Raw genomic sequence first — 21,428 nt, forward strand, 5'->3', positions numbered from 1 at the left:
TACCTCAAATGTGCCTCAAACTACCTCAAGCCTGCTTCAAGTCTACCTCAAGTCTGCCTCAGGCATACCTAATATCTACCTCAAATGTGCCTCAAGTCTACCTCAAGCCTGCTTCAAGTCTACCTCAAGTCTGCCTCAGGTATTCCTAATATCTACCTCATATGTGCCTCAAGTCTACATCAAGCCTGCTTCAAATCTACCTCAAGTCTGCCTCAGGTATACCTAAATATCTACCTCAAATGTGCCTCAAGTCTACCTCAAGCCTGCTTCAAGTCTACCTCAAGTCTGCCTCAGGTATTCCTAATATCTACCTCATATGTGCCTCAAGTCTACATCAAGCCTGCTTCAAATCTACCTCAAGTCTGCCTCAAGTATATCTGAAATCTGCCTCAAGTCTACCTTGAGTTTACCTCAAGAAACTTGAGCTTATTCATAATTTCAAGGTTCTTAGGTGACTGAAAATACAGGTCAGACTCCCCACCTCTCATTAACTGGACACTAATTTATCACAGGGTTAGACCCCTCCCCCACCACTCCTGTTTAGTGTTTTCAATTTTGTATTTTTAATGTCAGATCTAGCATTTAACAAAAAAAAATAGCAGTTTGAAAAAATATATCTAGCATTTTTCTCTGATCATGACATTTCCATAATAGTTGCCCTTTTTTCTTTCTTTTTTTCTACTTTTTAAAAAAGTATTTTACAGCCAAATTTCAGTATTATTGGTTATTGTTGAATTTTTTCTTTTACTTTCATGATATTCCAAATAAAAAGTAACCGAGAAATTTATGGTCACCTTTTCAACTGTGACTAAGTACAAGGAATGGAGATAACTCATGTAAGCACCTGAGTTACCCACATGGAAAAATTTTATGACTATAGGATCTAATAATACCAATGTAATGATGGGGGTTTTCCAGAAATTAAAAGGGGAATTTCACATAATATTAATAATAATAATAATGAAAGTATTGTATACAGTGCTCAGGTGCACCACAACTTGTCAGAAAGTGAGTATAAAGCATATGCAGTAATGTACAAATGTCTGGAAAGCGAACAGTGTATGAGTCAGATACATGCTTGCGTGTGTATGGAGGGGAGAAAATCAGGTGTAGTGTTGGCGAATCTCAGGAAACATGGAAGTTTTGAAGGATGCAGTGCTCCGACAACTAACAACTGATGCCAGCAGTTTGTTCCATGCTTCAGCAACTCTTAGTGTGAAAAAATGTTTCCTAAAGTCTTGGGAGCTGTGTTGTTTTCTGACTTTGTAAACATGCCTATGAGTGTTAGACGGGTGGAGTTTGAAATTTCTTCTATCTAGAGATATGTTACTCTTTACAGTTGGCAATATTCCACACTTGGGCTGAATGCCTGCACAGGAACTTAGAATTTTTAGTATCTGAAGACTATAAATTATTCTCTTACTTCTTAACTAGATAAACAGTCTATAAGTAGCTTCATCCTACTTACTATCAGTGATAAGGAGCCCTTAATCATTGTAAATTCTTGTGTATCCAGGTGACTGTCAATAGATCCGATTGTATGTCGAATTATAAGCCAATGGTTTGATTTACAAACTCACTTCCAAACTACAAGTACTGTATATTTGTCCATTTAAATATATGGATAGTATTAAATTGAATTTCAATTGAAACAGTTTTTCCACAGAGGTCAGCTTTACCTTTCATCCTAAGGCAGCAAGTTGGCAGAATCGTTAGCACACCAGGCAAAATGCTCAGCAGCATTTAATCCATTTTTATGTTCTGAGTTCAAATGCTGCCAAGGCTGGCTTTGTCTTTCACCCATTCAGGGTCAATAAAATAAGTACTAGTTGATAACTAGGGTCAATGAACATCCTGACCTTGTGCCAAAATTTGAAACATATTAATAGTTAAATGGAAAATTTTGCAATATGTCTAAAAAGATTTCTTCTAAGCAGAACTCATCATCATCATCATTATTGTTTAACATCCATTTTCCATGCTGGCATGGGTCGGATGGTTTGACTGAAGTCTGGAGAGCCAGCGGTTGCAGCAGGCTCCAATCTGATCTGGCAATGATCAGGATGAAAGGTAAAGCTAACCTCTGTGGAATTTGAACTCAGAATGTAAAGACAGACCAATGCCACTAAGTATTTTACCCGGTGTAGTAACAATTCTGCCAGCTCACCACTTCTATTTATCTATCAATATTGTCAAATTCAACTACAGCTGTTCAGCAGTATGCGTAGAATCAAATTGAAACTGAAAAACAAAATGCAGCTTCTTGTGCTTGGATCAATACTTTCTGTAAAATATGGCCCCAAAAAATATGACAAATGTTGCAAAAACTTCAGCCTTTCAAAGCCTATATTTAACAAGATCGGGACCCTGAATGCATACAAAAGTCAAGACTCAGAGACTGCCGCTGAAAATGAACAAATCAGTGGAATTATTTGGAAATTATTTTTCAATCATCATCATCAGCATCGTTATCTTCATTATTTAACGTCCATTGTCCATGCTGGCATGGGTTGGACGGTTTGATTGGGCTGGTATGCTAGAAGACTGCACCAGACTCTAGTCTGATTTGGCATGGTTTTCTATGTCTGGATACCCTTCCTAACACCAACCACTCTGAGAGTGTAATGGGTGCTTTTATGTACCACCGGCACGGGTGCCATTTGCATGACACCGGGGTGTGTTTATGTACCACTAACATGGGTTCCAATTTGTGTGACACTGGTGTCTGCAACAACTGCAATTTTGCTTGGCTTGATGGGTCTTCTTCTCAACCAGGACATAATACCAAAGGTCTTGGTAATTGCTTCCGTGAAGCCCAACACTCGAAAGGAACTCTGCTACTTTGCCTACATGAGGCCCAACACGCGAATGGAACTCAGCTACCTTGCTTCTGTGAGGTCCAACACTCAAAAGGAACTCAATCACTTTGCCTCCTTGAGGCCCAGTGCTTGAAAGGAACTCAGCCACTTTGCCTCTGTGGGGCCCAATGCTCGAAAGGAACTCAGTCACTTTGCCTCTGTGAGGCCCAATGTTCAAAAGATGTTTTTTACGTGCCACCAGCATGGGGGCACTTGGTTTCACAGGTCCTCTCAAGCACAGCACATTGCCTAAGGTCTCGGTCACCAGTCATTGCCTCCTTGAGGCTCAAAGTTCAAAGATCATGCTTCACTACCTTATCCCATGCTTTCCTGGATCTACCTCTTCCACAGGTTCCCTCCACAGTTAGAGCTCAGCACTTCTTTACACAGCTGTCCTTGTCCACACACATCACATGACCATACCAGCGCAGTCGTCTCTCTTGTTCACCATATCTGATTCCTCTTATGCCTAACCTTTCTCTCAAGATGCTTACACTCTGTTAAACATGCACACTGACATTGCACATCCAGTGAAGAATACTGGCTTAATTTCTTTCAAGCCTACACATGCACACAGGCATCAGACAATCAGCCTTTCACTCTGAGAGAGAGAGGCCCTTTGTTGCCAGCACGGGTAGGAGCTCTCTGAACTTTGCCTAGCCTAATCTTATTCAATGTTGAATGTAATTAAGGAATGTAAATAAAAATTTTTAATAATTTAGCTAGCATATCTGTGTTGTCAAAATTGCTGACTGTTTTATTAAAGATAGAAAATGCCATTATCAAAACAATGAGAAAAACTATTGATAAATGTTACTTCACTTGATGGTAAATAATTATTTGCTCTTAACAAATTGGGCTTCTAGACTACTTGTCTAAACCATGTTTTCTTTCCTTTTCTTTCTTACTTTTATTTATGTTATATGTTCTTGATAAAGTAGTTGTATGCTGTCAACTTAATTTGACAGTCCCATGAAGAGAATAACACTACTGTTATTTAGCCACTACTGCATAAATCTCTCTGAGAGATTTAGAAATGCATCATTTTTATTTTTTAAATCAGTGAATGTATTTCACTAAAATAATTATGTTTACAAGGGCTAGATAGGCATCTAGCATCCAACTAGCAGGCCATGCTACTCCAGACTGAAGACGAGCAATGACTCAGAAACTAGTCTCTGAATGCTGGCTTAGCTGGGTGGAGGTGCTTATCTCCCCCTTGTAAACATAAGGACGCATGAGATGTGTCAAGGCTGACAGGAAGTGGTACTGCTTCCTAGGGCTAAATAGCAGTAGTATTATTCCCTTCATGGGACTGTCACATTAAGTTGACAGCATACAACTACTTTATATATATATATATTTCTCTCTCTCTCTCTCTCTCTCTATATATATATATATATATATATAGAGAGAGAGAGAGAGAGAGCTACCTTGCTTCTGTGAGGTCCAACACTCAAAAGGAACTCAATCACTTTGCCTCCTTGAGGCCCAGTGCTTAAAAGGAACTCAGCCACTTTGCCTATACATATGTGGAGGCGCAATGGCCCAGTGGTTAGGGCAGCAGACTCGCGATCATTGGATCGCGGTTTCAATTCCCAGACCGGGCGTTGTGAGTGTTTATTGAGTGAAAACACCTAAAGTTCCATGAGGTTGCAGCAGGGGGTGGTGGCAATCCCTGCTGTACTCTTTCGCCGCAACTTTCTCTCACTCTTTCTTCTGTTGGCCTGCTCGCTTAGCCAGCAGGCTGGCGTCATTTGAAGGCTAAAACAATGTGAAGTGCATTGTGACCAGCGATGTATAGCAACATCTGATAGCCTGGTCGGTCACGTGATATATACATATAAGGCGGCGAGTTGGCAGAAACGTTAGCAAACCGGGCGAAATGCTTAGAGGTATTGCGTCTGTCGTTGCGTTCTGAGTTCAAATTCCGCCGAGGTCGATTTTGCCTTTCATCCTTTCGGGGTCGATAAATAAAGTACCAGTTACGCACTGAGATCGATGTAATTGACTTAATCCATTTGTCTGTCCTTGTTTAGCCCCTTGTGGGTAGTAAAGAAACAGATATATACATATACATAGATCTACGTATATATGTGTGTGTGAATGTATGTTTTTGTATACACTCATACATATGCATACATATTTATATGCATGTGCACTCATATGCATATGCCTGTGTGAGTGTGTGTGCATACATGCATGTTTGTTTACATTTCTTAGATTGATGGAACCGGTAAAATATTTCATTCTTTACTAGGAAAATGAAATAGTTTGAAAACAAAAGTGATTAGGAGTGGCTGTGTGGTAAGTAGCTTGCTAACCAGCCACATGGTTCCAGGTTCAGTCCCACTGCGTGGCATCTTGGGCAAGTGTCTTCTGCTATAGCCCCAGGCCGACCAATGCCTTGTGAGTGGATTTGGTAGACGGAAACTGAAAGAAGCCTGTCGTATATATGTATATATATATGTGTGTGTGTATATGTTTGTGTGTCTAGCATTACTTGACAACCGATGCTGGTGTGTTTACGTCCCCGTCACTTAGCGGTTCGGCAAAAGAGACCGATAGAATAAGTACTGGGCTTACAAAGAATAAGTCCCGGTGTCGATTTGTTCGACTAAAGGCGGTGCTCCAGCATGGCCGCAGTCAAATGACTGAAACAAGTAAAAGAGTAAAAGAGTAAGGAGAATATTTAATTTCCTATGTAGATTAATATGTTCATGTGCGTGTGTGTGTGTGTATGTGTGCTTGCAAGTATGTGTGTGTGTGTGTGTGAAACTGGATACCTAAAGACAATTACTCTTTTACTCTTTTACTTGTTTCAGTCATTTGACTGCGGCCATGCTGGAGCACCGCCTTTAATCGAGCAACTTGACCCCGGGACTTATTCTTTTGTAAGCCCAGTACTTATTCTATCAGTCTCTTTTCCCGAACTGCTAAGTAACGGGGACATAAACACACCAGCATCAGTTGTCAAGCAATGCTAGGGGGACAAACACAGACACACAAACACACACACGCATATATATATATATCATCATCATCATCATCATCATCATTTAACGTCCGCTTTCCTTGCTAGCATGGGTTGGACGGTTCAACTGGTGTCTGGGGAGCCCGAAGGCTGCACCAGGCCAGTCAGATCTGGCAGTGTTTCTACAGCTGGATGCCCTTCCTAACGCCAACCACTCCGAGAGTGTATATATATATATATATACATATATACGACGGGCTTCTTTCAGTTTCCGTCTACCAAATCCACTCACAAGGCTTTGGTCGGCCTGAGGCTAGAGTAGAAGACACTTGCCCAAGGTGCCACGGAGTGGGACTGAACCCGAAACCATGTGGTTGGTAGACAAGCTACTTACCACACAGCCACTCCTGCGCCTAATTCATAATAAAAAATTTGCCGTTTTACTTTAGAATATCAGAAATTTAAAAATGAAAACTTCCTGTATTTAGCAAGTGACTGCCACTCACGTTCTATTGGTTGTTTCACTTTCCACCTAACTGCAAGGTCGATGAGACACACATTGTGCATTATATATATAAGATTGCACGATAAAATTTCTTTTCTTATCTTGTATCTCTTAAACATTTTTGGGGCATCTTCTACTGAAATTTTGCATAGAATTGTGATTTTATGTTGGTAACGCTATTCATAATACTTGTTTTCAACTGAGAAAACTGGAGCAATGTGAAAAAATTACAAGCAATTTATTTTTTAATTACTTTCAATACTAGAGTTGCATATTTCGACAGAAACAGAAAGGCAAAAAGGATTAAAGAAAAGCTTATTTCAATTATGACCAGAGTTTTATTGACCATTTACAAATCTTGAATTTGGGATACATGAGATTTCATAACCAGTTTTCAACTACCCTTTGGATTAACAATACTGTGTCAGGAATTTGAGACGGAGAAAATGTGTTTATTATGAAATTTATTGAACACCAACAGGTAACAATTGTTATTAGCATTTATCTTCAGGTGGTAAAGTGGCAGAATCATTAGCATGTTGGACTTAGTGGCATTTTGTCTGTTTTCAGGCTCTGAGTTCAAATTCTACTCAGATCTGTTTTGTCTCTCGTCCTTTTGCCGTTGATGAGATAAGTACCACTGGGGGTTGATGTAATCAACTAACCCCTTCCCCAAAAAATAAAGTAAAAAGGATTATTAGTTTTCATCTTTAAGGAAAAGACTTAAGGATTTAGGGTTCATGTCAACATAAAATCCTCAAGAGTTCTTGTTCACTATGCAAACTTTCCAAACTTGCTTGTGTCAGGGGCTCAGCATCGACATTCCAACTCATATGTATAATTGATTAATCCTCTATTGGCCCCTATGTTCATCCCTGTACGTTTCCCAAACCTCAGTTATCATCTTCTCTCCCTTGCCTCGTATTTTCTAATGCTCACGTATATTTCTTTCATCTTTTACTTGTTTCAACCATTGGACAGTAGCCATGCCGGGGCACCACTTGAAAGGGTTTAACCCTTTTGTTACCATATTTCCGTTGAGATGCTCTGTGTTTCTTTCAATTAATTTTAAATATAACAAACAATTTAGTAAAATAACTTAGTTATCATTAAGCTAGTGTTAGGAACATAAATTGTGACTAAGGTTTGGTGGAAGATTTTAGTTCAGGACTTATGAAAACAAGACATTTGTACTACAGATCCAGAGGAGGTTTCAGCCGGGTTGGTATCGAAAGGGTTAAGAATTGTTTCTCTATTATATATTTTAACCCTTTCATTACTGTATTTATTTTGAGATGCTCTGTGTTTCTTTCAATTAATTTTAAATATAGTAAAAAATTTAGTAAAAGAACTTGGTTATCATTCAGCTAGTGTTTGGAACATAAATTATGACTAAGGTTTGGTGGAAGATTTTAATTCAGGTAATTCAGGACTTATGAAAACAAGACATTTGTACTACAGATCCAGAGGAGGTTTCAGCTGGGTTGGTATCAAAAGGGTTAAATCAAACAAATTGATAAAACCATGTACTTATTTTATATAAAAAACGGGAGTGGCAGTTATGTCAACAGGAAAAGGATAGGCTGAAGACCGTTATGATGAAATAGAGGCTTATCATACACGCCCATACACCCACATAGTATATTTTAGTCTTTCCATTTTTACCATTTCTTTCAGTTACTCTTTCTTCTTCCCACCTTCACCTCATCCCATGCCAAGAAAACTATATGTACAAATCTCTTTGAATTCCCTCACACCTATAGGTGTAACTCAGAGTGACAAGAGACTGACTCAGCTAAAATAAAATATATTACTAATTTCTATCATGGGATTGGGTACGCTTTTTCACTCATCTTCTAATAGTTTATATATATATTTATATTTATATATGTTGCAATTTCATATACGCATGAAGAAAATTTCGTGCTTGCTTGCGAATGTTGCTAAGATAACATTTTTTCCTGCTGCTCTGCTTTACACCATTGAGCACCAAAGTCGTAACACAGATAAACCGACTCTTAACGCACACATATACGCACATACAATACATAGATAAGCGAATGTGTGTCGGACTGTAAACACAAAATTTTTACTGAGACACAGAGACATAGAGAGGAGAGAGCAAAAAACACACCACAGAACAAGGAATATATTAATTGTGTGTAATAATTCTCTTCTTCTCCACATGACTAATTACTTAGAAATTACTCTTTAGAAAGAAGGGAGAAAAATCTGGAATTTGCCCTTCCTGTTTAGCCAGGAAGTCTAACGAGAAGCTAGTCTCTTGTACTAGGCATTAAATAACCCCTATTTTCATAAACTTGTTGAAAATTAGTCGGTTGCATTAAGGAGCAAGATGTTCGAAGATTCATACGGTTCCATGTGAAAGTGTGGTTGCTTTACCAATCCAGGAATGAGAGGCAAAGGTTCATAAAAGCTGTGAATAGGTTTCTGCTTTCCTTAACAATTCCTATTAACATAAATAGTGTTGTGTGTGAACAGTTGATTTCACTGTAAGTATTATCACCACCACCACGAATAATCTTTTTATTATTCCATTTAAACAGTAATTCCTAATTATATCTCAATTCCTTTTATTACCATTTTGTTTTTTCTTCCTTCTATTTTTATTTTTTTGCCTTTTAATATAATTTTTCGTTTCGAATTTATATATTTTTTCTTGTGTGTGTGTGTCTGTATTTCCAAAAGGAAGAGGAATAAAAAGAAAAAAAAGCACTTACCTTAAACAATATGTATATATATATATATATACAGCTAGATATACGTATATATATATATATGCATGTATGTATATATTCGCACACACACGCTTACATATATTATTTCGATCTTTCATACTATTCTGTTTTCTTTCGTATGCCGTCATTACTTCGCTATTCATGGTCAGTGATCGGGGTATATATACGTGTATGTATGTATGTATAAATGTATCTAGTTTCTTTAAGCCATGACGGCCTATATACACACATATATATATATATATATATATATACATATATATATATATGTATATGTGTGTATGTATATGTGTGTGTGTGTCTTTTTATAAAAGGGCTTCTTGCATTTTGCTTTGAATGAATATAGAATCATCTGTTTCATTACTCGCTTTCATGTTCTCAACAATTTTTAGTGGGATTTCCCCTATTTTATTTATAGGTAAAAAAAATTCCAGTTTTATTTTAAGTAACGAACTTATTTATATTTATTTTTTTTTTTGCCGTAGATTTATTGTTTTTATTTTCTCGTCTCTATTAATTCAAAGTAAACAATTAATTCTTGGCCGTTTTTTTTTCTTTTCATATCTTAAAAAAATTAATTAGGACTTAAAGCATTTAAGCCGTCTACTCATTTGTCTCTAGTTAATAACGATCCTTGAGAACAATTGCGTATATATATATATAGATAGATTTATATAGTGTGTGTATACACTCTCACGCGTATATATTCTTACTTTTATAATAATTTTTTAAAAATTTATTATTTAATATACATCTGTCGGATTATAGATTTCAGTCCTTATTCACCCTTGATCGAACAGACCTATGATCAAAGGTTTTCCAATCGTGACCCCTCAGTTCTTTCTTTCACTTTCAGTATATCTAGGGCAACATTCTGCAATCTTTCCCTTTTTTTTTCAAGATAGTAGGGTGTAACGTGACTGAAAGATTTGGCTGCATTTTCTAGCAGGCCGCGCGATCACCTATCGTTTCTTCCTCGATGATTCGTCTTAAATAATGTTTGGTGGTTTTTTTTGTTTTTTTCCCCCTGTGTATGTGTGTCTGTTATTCTTGCCTAAAACATCGATTCACTAAATATCGAACTCAACAAACGTATTGATGACTTCCGTTTTGTCATTCATTTAAAATAATTTTTTTTATAAATATTTGACGAAAGGAAAAAAAATCCGACCGCCTTTTATTTTAAAACGATATACATCCATTCACGTTTAGGAGTTTACAAGAATACAAACCAAATTAGACTGTTCCCTTTCGCGGACCCCTTTTTTCCTTACTTAAAACCCATCGAATAGATGAATCTGGTATTGGAACCAACTGACTGACCCCACCCTCTTTTTTTTTTCCTTTTTTTTTTTTCCCCTCTGGGTAACAGAATTCAGAGTATTTAATATAAGTACTGAGATTTCAAATAGAACCCGGTAACTATGTAGTTGCAGCAGTAAGAACCTATTTTCTTGAATTCCGATGAATTTTTCCTCGTTTCGGGAAGTGGTTCTGGGTGAAGATTTTTTCCCGGAATTTATTTCTCTTCCTATTCTGTTTTCTCTCTCTCTCTGCAATATAAAATCCATTTGATTATCGTTGTTAATTAACAAAACATTCTTTTTTTTTTTTTTTGGATTAACATAATTGCACTGCACGAGGGGAAACCTCGATCTTGCTAAAGATAGCAGTCAAATCTCAAATCTTTTGGATTACACGCTACAGTGTTAAACGAGAACGATCAATCTAATCTTTGATATATGAAATTGACGTGATGGTCATGGCTGGGACGCCTTTGGTCGTAGGTCTGCTCGACAACAACAATAATAACTGCGATAGCTCTGTAGTTGCTTCCTTCTGGAACATTTTTGCTTTTCTAGCAGTTGATGATAATATTGCTACGTTTGTAATGGGATCGATCCCTTTCTGTACTCCCAGATGGATATGGGGTATTTTTTGTGGCTGTATATCAGTGAGAAAAATCAGAGAAAGGGGGAAAAAAATGTTTTTTTTTGAAATGATGTCTCTTGTAATATTTATTTTGTGCCAACTGTCACCTCCATCCACAGCTGCCTATAATAGAGGGCTTAATACCAACACTGTTCCTTTTTTTTGTCCTTACAATTGAGCATACCCTCTCTTACATCAACATCACTGTCTTGCTAACCATTCCAGCACTTCTCTCTCCTTGTTTATGCCTCCACTTATAGAGCCCTATTTAAAACTTTCTCATCAAACCCAAGAAGCAATATCTTCCTGATGTCTCTGTATTTCACCTGTAACAGCTTCATCAGCATTAACTTGTGTCTGGGGATCTAATCTTTAGTGAGCGATTGAGCCTCTTCATTCTGATGGGTGCAAAGGGTACCAGTGCCTGAGCTGGCTGTTCTGGCCAAGGTCAGTATAGAAGAGCCGGTGGCAGGGCATTTATTATAGGTGAAAGTTGACGAAAAAGTGTGAGTTTCTCTTTGCTTTGAAGACGCAAAGAGCGACACTAGCAGCACCACATGTGAGATAAATTCTTTCTGGCTCCTACAAGGTAGCTTCTGTTACCCAGTTGAACAAAATTAGCCATGAAGGAGGGTGTTAAGAAAGCATGGGGTGGAATACATTCAAGGAACAATTACCACTAGTAGCAACAAAATGATTCTCTCTCTCTCTCTCCGCAGTGAAAGCCTGATTGTATTATATCTTTGGTGCAAAGTGCAGTGTTGCATTATAGCAAAATATGTGCATTGTGTATGGAGGATATATAAAAGGTTGGAAATAAATGAGGTGAGCTTACACCATTGGGTGTGTAACATTAAGTGTGTATGAATGACCAGAGGAAAAGCTGATTGTTAAAGAAACAGGGTGTGGTGTACAAGAGAGATAAGACAGCCTCTACAGACATGTGATATAGTGCGGAGGAAATGTGATTGGCTGAAGTAATGCCAGAACCGGCAAAAGAGAACACGTGAAGAAGTGGCGGAAGTGGATCTCGAGGGGGATGAACCCTGTGAAGAAAATGACTAAGGAACGTGATCAGCTGTTTAGCAGTTTGATTGAAGATGACTTGTCAAACCTGTGTCGGGGAAAACCAGACATAAAATATGATGATGATGATGATCTGTGTGTGTGTGTATACATATCTATATATATATAGTAAGAGGAGGGATATATCCAGGCAGGTAGCACGTTACTCTATGTAAAGTGCCAAGCCTGGTTTCTTCTGGTGGTTCATTCAAAGGTATATTTCCTAAAAACTACCATTCGATGTTACGGTTTATTTTCTGGCTACTTAGAGTGTAGAATCACAGTAAGTCTGATTGTTCAAATTCTTCATTTTCCTTATTATCATTATATATATATATATATATATATATCATCATCATCATTATTTAACGTCCGCTTTCCATGCTAGCATGGGTTGGACGATTTGACTGAGGTCTGGCGAACCAGACTCCAATCTGATCTGGCAGAGTTTCTACAGCTGGATGCCCTTCCTAACGCCAACCACTCCGAGAGTGTAGTGGGTGCTTTTACGTGCCACCGGCACGAGGGCCAGTTTGGTGGTACTGGCAACAGCCACGCCCAAATGGTGCTTTTTACGTGCCTTATATTATATCTTGTGTGTTCAAATAAATGTATTACTACTACTGTTAGTCCAACCCATGCCAGCATGGAAGACAGACGTTAAATCATGATGATGATAAGATTAGGGCTTCACATGGATTATCATATTCCAATCTGCTTCCAGTATAGTGGTTAAATAATTCCCATACTAAGTAGTGCTACTAGTTATGAAATACAGAGTAAATTTAGGAGAAATTAAGACAAACACAGGTTTATATTAATATAAGGTTGTCCCAAAAGTTCGTAGAAAGTCTTGGAAAATAATGGTCTTTATTTAGAGGAATAATTTTTATTGTTTTTGTTAGTACTTGGCGAGTAAAAATTCAATTTTCGCAAGTGTTTACGAACTTTTGGGACAACCTAATAGTTCTTGCATATATTTCACTATAACGGTTGCTTGGAACCCTGCACTGGGTGCTCCAAGTGTTTTTAGATGCTTAACAATAGAAGTACCAACATTTCTTACTTTCTACAAGGACCATATCGGTCATTTGTAACCGGTGTTGAAAATCGTTATTTAATACAATTTATTTTGTTAATATAAGCTGATGCAGTGAATAAAGGATTAGAAAATACAATCTTTTAGCATTTACTAGCACTATGACCCGGCGTTGCCCGGTCATAGTGCTAGTGCACGCATATGCAGCTGCATGCGTGTGCACATACATGCGATTACTGTCCAAATCTCCGACCAATCACATCCAGCTAGCTGGCATTTAATTGGTGTATCAAGTTTCAGGCATTTTTATTGGGTTTTGGATAGAAAATTCACAAAAAAGTCACTTCTATTGATTTTTTAATGACTTTGCGGGGTGACTGGGGAAATGTAAAGATGTGCATGACCACCCTTCGATGGTTTTGAATGACCATAGAAACTGCGAGCCCTCTAACTGAAAAATTGTGGATTTGTATAAAGGACACGCACACAGACAGACATTTTGCCGTTTATATATATAGAGATTTATATACATCATCGTTTAACGTCTGTTTTCCATGCTAGCATGTGTTGGACGGTTCAACTGGGGTCTGGGAAGCCTGGAGGCTGCGCCAGGGCCAGTCTGATCTGGCAGTGTTTCTACAGCTGGATGCCCTTCCTAACGCCAACCACTCCGAGAGTGTAGTGGGTGCTTTTTATGTGCCACTTGCACAGGTGCCAGACGAGGCTGTCAAACGGCCACGATCGGATGGTGCTTTTTACGTGCCACCAGCACGGGGGCCAGACGAGGCTGACAACGGCCACAATCGGATGGTGCTTTTTATGTGCCACCGGCATGGAGGCCAGTTGGGGCGAAAAAAGATATATACAAAAAAAGATATATATGAAATGATGCTCATGATTTCACATTCAATACAGTCATAGAAATAAAAAAGTAAAAAAGGAAAAGTGGTTATAAATGACTGCTCGGTACTTCTAGTGTTAACCAGAACAGATGATCAGAGAATTCTTTGTTGCTTTGGGTTACAGAGAACTTGTGTCTAGAGCTGACACTAGCAATAAAATGTTTCCAGATTACCTGTTCTGGTTAACGAAAAACCTGGCTGGACAACGAAAAACGTGGCTGATGACAGTCAAGGCTGATCTGGAACCCAACCTAGGCCCCTATATCTACGGCGTTCACCGATGGAATAAGGAGTGGTTGGAGATCACGTGGTCATTAGCCTCAAATCGCCAGGTCTGGTCGGCGTTTGTGAGAGATGCAGCATTGAGGATGAATGAAGCCAGCTCAGCCCACCCTGGGTGAATACTGTCTCAAGTACAGTCAGTTCTGGTTAAGCCTCCAAATCCACTTGAAGCACCCAATACAAGATTCCAAGCAACCATAATGGTTCTCAATGACATTGTTTTGGATTTGGTCCCACGGCTTGGCACATTTGGCAAATGTCTTCTGCTATAGCATCAGGATGGTCAAAGCATTGTGACAGGATTTTGGTGGACAGAAACTGAAAAAAGCCCATTGTATGTATGTGTGTGTGTGTCTTTGTGTTGAAGGTGGTATCCAAAAGTTCTAGGTCTAGTTATGTTTAATAAAAAATAACTTATTTTCCTAAGTTTTAGCATCCTGTTCTTTGAAATATTAACCAGTGATCCTGCCACTTTTGGAATCTGGCCTGGATCCCATCACCAGTCTAGAAGGCTTGCAAAGACTATGGGCACACTCTTATGGGCTCAGCAAATGTAAAAAAAGAACAACAAACAAACAAAAAACTTCAGAATAATTTCCATCTACCAAATTCTACTCAAGTATTGGCCAGGGGTTTGATAGAAGACATTTGTCTAAAGTACCACACATTGGTATCGAAGCCAGAACTACAAAGACACAAACACATATACACACAATGTGAAATCTACTTATTCACCACACAGTGCTACCTGCATTCATCATATTTGATTCTATGTCTATTAGCTCAGGACAGATGTGGGCCTGATAAAACAAAGAAGTCATTATTGAGGGAGAAATTTCTGCTTAGAATAGGTCTGAATAGCATGGAGAAGTGAATTCCAGAACTGGACATTGGGAAGAAGTATAGTGAATTGGTTGGTCTGTGGAGTTGTTGTTTAACCTCAGACTGGACCTGGTTCAGCAGACCTAAGATCAAAGATATTCCAACTGAAAGACTACATTGTATAATGTATCCCCCCACCTTTTTTTAAAAATCTATATATATAAAGCTGAAGTTGTCTGTGTGTGGCAGGTTTGGTAGCCTTCAACTAACACTATCTTCTCTGAGACCCTGCGGCACAAGTTGACCAAAATTGAGAGTATGATAGAAGAAGGCTTGCTCTTCATTCCGTAGAAGATAAAATTCAGATCGGACCATGTTAAGACCAAAAATTGTTTACATCAAAAAGGTGCTTTTTTTCTATGAAAATCCCAATTTTTTACGATTTCTTGACTGCTGTGTCACCATTTTTCAGTGTATTTCAACCAGGAAATGTTCACTTAAAGAGAATAACAAGCTACATAATGCAAAATTTTTACCTTTCAAAAATTCCAATTCTAAAGGGTCGAAACAAACCTGAGCAATGCCTGGCGATAGTGCTAGTATGGTAAAGGTGTGATACAAGGGAGATTTAGTTGCTGTTTCTATCAAACGGTGACTGTGTAGAGTCATCATCATCGACTCATTGTAGTCAGAAAGAAGTTGTCTGTGTTTTGTTCAGTGTTTAGATCAATATTTCTCAACCATTTTTTACCCACGGACCCTCTTATTATTTGGCGTTGAAAGAAATTGTTAAAATATTTTGTGTATTGTTGATGTATAACCAATTTATTGCAGATAATTTTTAACAACAAAATCTTATGTGGACCCCAGTTGAGAACCACTGGTTCAAATGAAAGGTGATGGTTGCAAAAAACAAGGTATTACACTAGAGAACACTTGTGAAGGCGTGTGGCTTAGTGGTTAGGGCATTCGGCTCATGATTGTAAGGTCGTGAGTTCGATTCCGGGCGACGCGTTGTGTCCTTGAGCAAGACACTTTACTTCACGGTGCTCCAGTCCACTCAGCTGGCCAAAATGAGTTGTGCCTGTATTTCAAAGGGCCAGCCTTGTCACACTTTGTGTCAAGCTGAATCTCCCTGAGAACTACGTTAGGGGTACACGTGTCTGGATTGCTCAGTCACTTGCCTGTTAATTTCACGACCAAGCTGTTCTGTTGATTGTATCAGCTGGGACCCTCGTCGTCTTAACCGATGGAGTGCTCCTTTTTATGCTAGAGAACATTTGTCTTTGTATGTCTCATCACCACAGCATGATGATGGAGATGGTAGTGGTAATGGTGATGATGATATCTCATCACTATTGTGAATCCATCATAACAATATGATTTAGAGTTTCATCTCATTGCCCAGCATCTTAGTAAATACCTTCCAGCCTCAGTTTAACCTATTTCTTTACTACCCACAAGGGGCTAAATACAGAGAGGACAAACAAGGACAGACAAATGGATTAAGTCGATTATATCGACCCCAGTGCGTAACTGGTACTTATTTAATTGGCCCCGAAAGGATGAAAAGCAAAGTTGACCTCGGCGGAATTTGAACTCAGAACGTAGCTGCTGACGAAATACTGCTAAGCATTTCGCCCGGGAGTGAAACTCTGTAGAAAGGGCTATTCTGAGAGACCATTCCTGTTAGATTTAATCTCTGACTTGATTTAACACTGACCCCATCTAAACTTTGTTTACCATTAATGGCATCCACTGTGTTGGAAACATTCAGGTCGTCAAGTTCCCAGTCTGGGGATAACTTCATCTCCTCACTGAGAAATTCATCATTATTTCATATCCAGGTCCCTTGCTGGTATGAGTTGGACTGTTTGACAGGATCTGATTGGTACAAGGACTGTATCATCCTCCAGTGCCTGCTTTGGCTTGATTTCTCCAGCTGGTTGTCCTTCCTAATGCCAACCACTTTATAGTGTGTACTGGGTGCATTTTTCATACCACCAACACTATTGTGATTGCCATGCAGCTCACAAGATTAGACACTCAGAGAGAGAGAGAGGCATGTCTTTATGCTAGAGAGCGAAGGATCAAACATGAGAGAAGTATGGGGGATAGTGCAGGTTCTTGTAGACAAGCTGCATAGTTGCTCACATTTAGAATATGGAGTGAGAGAGATAATGATCAGTAGATACTACAGAGGGATAAATAGTGGAGATTAGGTGTGGTATGCTGTCCTGGTGGCTTCTTGGGAAAAAGAAAAATTTAACTCATGAATCTTGTGTGTGTGTACGTGTATTAAAAAGCCTCCTGTTTGGACATGACTGATGTAAGGACACACCTTATTTATATGGTGCCAATATCTATATGACTAATGATTATTCAATCAGGAGTGAACTGATTAGTTTTATCCTTTGTTAAAGACTCATCAGGGATTGTAGTTAAGATGAAACCTGCTAGAAATAGCAGCCAAATCTCACTCAAATCACACACTATCATTTTAGATAAAGAAGGCCTCTTTAGATGTCTTTGCTATACATAGATAGTGGTCATAAGTCTAATGATATAGAGGATAAATACAGTCCTCATTGAACAGCTTTACTCCACAGACTGAAGTGTGATTTGTTACCAATATCAGTCATTGTATTAAGTATATGGATCTTGAAGCACACTATCCACAGGGCATCTATAGTGATGGTCAGAAGAAATACCAGCAGGCATGTCAGAGAGGTTACGAAGCTGATGTATATTTATATATATATATATATATTTTCACCTCTCTCCTTGTTTTTTCTGTGTCCCTTTCTGTAGAAGAGCGTAGGCTCAAAACGTAAAAGACTTTTTCTATTCCTGAGCGTTATACTAATACATCTGTTTGTTTTGTACACCACTAATCTTCGTCTTTTGTTTTTTTCGTAAACTCCCCCTATATATATATATATATGTTTGTATAATGTGTGTATATATGTGTGTGTGTATGTGTATAATCATCTTCGTTTACTGCCCATTTTTCCATGTTTGACAGTTCATCAATATATCAAACTGTTCCTGACAAAAAAGAAACATAAAAATTGTCAAATTTAGACTGAACCCTCTGCAATTTGGTCACCAAGGTAACAGGAACTATCTGCTATTTTTAAGGATTTGTTGTATGTTCTTAGTGTTTATTGTACCTGCACATCTGCCACACATAAAGACTACTTTCTCTGTTAAGCTTCCTGTGATTCTGTTACCTCTTATGTGTCCAAAGCTTTGCACTGGGTACATCATATGGAGTTTCTACCTACACCTTTTCTACATATCGAGCAGGGCCATTTTCCTGAAGAGATTAGTAATTTGTCTGCTTACTATTACTTTGGTCTTTGCTAAGTTAACTCTAGAGCACTTTGATTCCAGTTCTTGCTTCCACACCTGCAGGTGCCTTACTAAGAAGATAGCATCAGAAGTGCTTCTCCCTAGCACAAAACCAAACTGCATCTCATCTAGGCTAACTCTCTTCCTAATTAGTTGAGCTATGACCCTTTCTGTAACTGTCATGACCTGGTCTAGCAATTTGATTCCTCTTGAATTACTTCTGTTTAAGACATCTCCTTTACCTTTTAAGCAGTTGATTATAATACTGCCACACCAATTGTTGGGCATGACCTCTTCCTGGACAACCGGGTAGATTAGGCCATATCCCATTCTGCTAGATATTTTAAGTACCCCAGCCAATAATTCCTGATGGGCCAGGGGCTTACCCAGTCTTCATATCCTTAATTGCTTTATCTATCACTAGCACTATCACCCGGCGTTGCGGGGTCATAGTGCTAGTGCATACATATACAGCTGCATGCGTGTGCACATACACGCGATTACTGTCCAAATCTCCGACCAATCACATACAGCTAGCTGACATTCAATTGATGTATCAAATTTCAGGCATTTTGATTGGGTTTTGGATAGAAAATTCACAAAAAAGTCATTTCTATTGATTTTTTTAATGGCTTTGTTGGGTGACTGGGGAAATGTAAAGATGTGCACGACCACCCTTGGCTGGTTTTGAATGACCATAGAAAGTGTGAGCCATCTAACTGAAAAATTGTGGATTTGTATGAAGGACACGCACACAGACATTTTGCCATTTATATATAGAGAGATGCTACTGTCAACACAGATAGCCAGTCCCTATGTTGGGTCCACTCGAGGAAGACTCTTCCTCCATGCATTCTCCACATTTAACAGCCTTTCACGGTGGCACTTCCATGCCTCTTTTTTTGCAGAATCACTAAGTGCAAGTGCACCATCATCCATCTGAACTTACCTCTCTCCTACATCATCATGATTTTCTCTGATTTGCTGTCTTACAATCTGGAATACCTCGTGCATCTGGTCCTCATGCTGCAGAACATTGGCAAACTTCTTCCTTTCTGCTTCTCCCCCGAGATAAACATACCTGTCACCTAGCTTGTCTTCTAGATACCTGGTTATAGTTCTCTGCTTCTCCAACTCTTCTAGACTAGTTTGTTGCTCTGGCGGCCCCGTCACTGTTCAACGACCATGTTACTCTTGGTCTGGTTGGAACTTTGCACCAGCCACAAATTTAGTCTGTGGCTCTCAGCAAGTTGTCCTATAGGAACTTCAACTGTAATGTGTATGTACATACATGTGTGCATGCATAGATATGGCTGTACTGTTAAGAAGTTCACTTCACAACTACATAGTTCCACATTCAAATCTATTTTGTGGAACCTTGAGTAAGTGTCCTCCACCAAAGCCTTGAGATCATCAGTGCCTTATGAGATAAACAAATGGAAGTCAGTTGCATGCGTATGTGTGTATGATCATTATTTTACATGTGTGGAGGCACATGGCCTAGTGGTTAGAGCAGCAGACTCATGGTCGAGGGATTGCAGGCTTGAATCTCAGACCGGGCGATGTGTGTGTTTACGAGCGAAACACCTAAGCTCCATGTGGCTCCGGCAGAAAGTAATGGCGAAACTTCTGCTGACTCTTCCGCCACAACTTTCTCTCACCCTTTCCTCCTGCATCTCGCAGCTCCCCTGCGATGGACCAGCGTCCCGTCCAGGTGGGGAACCTATATGCCAAGAAACCAGGAAACCGGCCCTTATGAGCCAGGCATGGCCTGAGAAGGAACAAACAACAACATTATTTTACATCCACTTTCCATGCCGTCATGGGTCAGATAGGTTGTCATAGTCCTAATTAGTTCTTATTCAGTTGCAGTTGATCAAAACAGTTTAGAGCACCATGTCCCATTTGTAGATTTTAGTTTTCTCTTGCTTTCTACTGCTGGATGCTTTTCTTAACATTCAACCACTTTAAGGTATGACTTTAAACTGCATTTACTTGTGGCAGCCTGGTTTGGGGGTTCCAGGGTTTTGGGGAGTGAACAAGTGTGAAACCACGTGGAGATCACGCAGTCGTTAGCCTCAAATTGCCTGGCCTGGCCGGCGTTTGTGAGAGATGCAGCATTGAGGATGAATGAAGCCAGCTCAACCCACCCCGGGTGAATGCTGTCTCAATCCAAGAAGAAAAAAAAAGAAACCACCTCTTAGCCACTATTTTTCTTAGGTCTACTCCGACCCAGAGTAAGCACCTGTCAGAGTCCTAGCTATTGGTAAAATAGCATGTAACCACCCAAGACAAGGTGTGTTGAAATCGTAAGATGCAGCATAGTGGTTGTGAGTGATTTCAGTTGATGGACTGGAGTCTGTGATGGGATATCATTAGATCCTTTGTCCTGATGATGACCAAACAACAAACTGTCAGTGGTCAGAATCACGAGTTCAGTCTAAACTGCCGTTATCTTCTGTAACAGATGAGGTATTTCAGCAAGTGAAAGACCAATATGACGAAAACCTAGACCAGACATTTATGCCTCATCACTTAACCCTTTAGTGTTTAAACTGGCCACATCCGGCCCAAATATTCTACATGTTTTATATTTGAACTGGTGATATCTGGCCTCTCACACTTAACCTACATTGACATTCTAAAAATAAATATTCACATCATTGAGATTTCAAAGCTATGAGATAATGTGTGATTAATTCAAAACAATTTGAGTGAAAATGCATTACATTTAACAGAATAATCTGAACACCAAAGGGTTAATCAGGATGTCTGGCATGAAAGATTTTCATTGGTCTGGGCAAGTTACCCTGCTTTGATGGTTCGATGGACTTTACGGAATGTATTGGATGCATTAGCTCTAGCAAGGTTGTCTTGTACTCACTTGTAGGCATGAAGGTTCTCACTACTACATGTGTTCATTTATTTACTCATGG

The 21,428-nt window shown here is 39.0% G+C and overlaps 1 protein-coding gene across 2 annotated transcripts in view; it reads left to right on the plus strand.

Annotated features, from left to right (window-relative positions):
- The first annotated feature begins 8,441 nt into the window (after positions 1–8,441).
- Positions 8,442–21,428, plus strand: part of LOC115221196 (TNF receptor-associated factor 3) — a 47,670-nt gene continuing 34,683 nt past the window's right edge. The window contains exon 1 of one of the 2 annotated variants that reach the window (XM_029791350.2): positions 8,442–8,850. The gene's annotated coding sequence lies outside the window, so the exon portion shown is untranslated. The remainder of the gene's footprint in view (positions 8,851–21,428) is intronic. The other variant, XM_036511011.1, reaches the window with a different exon arrangement.

This window comes from Octopus sinensis, linkage group LG18, assembly GCF_006345805.1.
Source record: "Octopus sinensis linkage group LG18, ASM634580v1, whole genome shotgun sequence".
NCBI lineage: Eukaryota > Metazoa > Mollusca > Cephalopoda > Octopoda > Octopodidae > Octopus > Octopus sinensis.